This window comes from Triticum aestivum, unplaced genomic scaffold (genome assembly GCF_018294505.1).
Source record: "Triticum aestivum cultivar Chinese Spring unplaced genomic scaffold, IWGSC CS RefSeq v2.1 scaffold110281, whole genome shotgun sequence".
NCBI lineage: Eukaryota > Viridiplantae > Streptophyta > Magnoliopsida > Poales > Poaceae > Triticum > Triticum aestivum.
Window position 1 is genome coordinate 1 of NW_025307243.1, and position 725 is coordinate 725.

The window sequence follows — 725 nt, forward strand, 5'->3', positions numbered from 1 at the left end:
CCGCTTGCAAAACAAAACGCACGTGTAAGTAATATATTTACCGTGTTTTATTATTTTGCACGAGTGCGGTAAGTCATAGCTGGGTGCTCACGATTCACGGGTCCAGCGTCGGCGTTGTGGCGCGGCAAGCGTGCACTGGTGCGGTTGAGAGGGAGGGGTGGAAACCGCGTTAAACTCGTCTCCGTAGTTGAGAGGGAGCGGCCAAAGCAATGTGCAATCGTCTTTGTAGTGGAGCTGGGAGGGGCAAGGATAAGGGACGAAGACCGGGGTAACATGTCGGATGCGATCATACCAGCACTAAAGCACCGGATCCCATCAGAACTCCGAAGTTAAGCGTGCTTGGGCGAGAGTAGTACTAGGATGCGTGATCTCCTGGGAAGTCCTCGTGTTGCATTCCCTTTTTAATTTTTTTCGCGCCGCTTGCAAAACAAAACGCACGTGTAAGTAATATATTTACCGTGTTTTATTATTTTGCACGAGTGCGGTAAGTCATAGCTGGGTGCTCATGATTCACGGGTCCAGCGTCGGCGTTGTGGCGCGGCAAGCGTGCACTGGTGCGGTTGAGAGGGAGGGGTGGAAACCGCGTTAAACTCGTCTCCGTAGTTGAGAGGGAGCGGCCAAAGCAATGTGCAATCGTCTTTGTAGTGGAGCTGGGAGGGGCAAGGATAAGGGACGAAGACCGGGGTAACATGTCGGATGCGATCATACCAGCACTAAAGCACCGG

General features: G+C 52.7%; 1 non-coding gene across 1 annotated transcript; it reads left to right on the forward strand.

Moving 5' to 3' along the window:
* Nucleotides 1–278: 278 nt before the first annotated feature.
* Nucleotides 279–397, forward strand: LOC123179586 (5S ribosomal RNA). Its single transcript, XR_006490479.1, has one exon. It is a non-coding gene; the product is annotated as a 5S ribosomal RNA (ribosomal RNA).
* The last annotated feature ends 328 nt before the right edge of the window (nucleotides 398–725 follow it).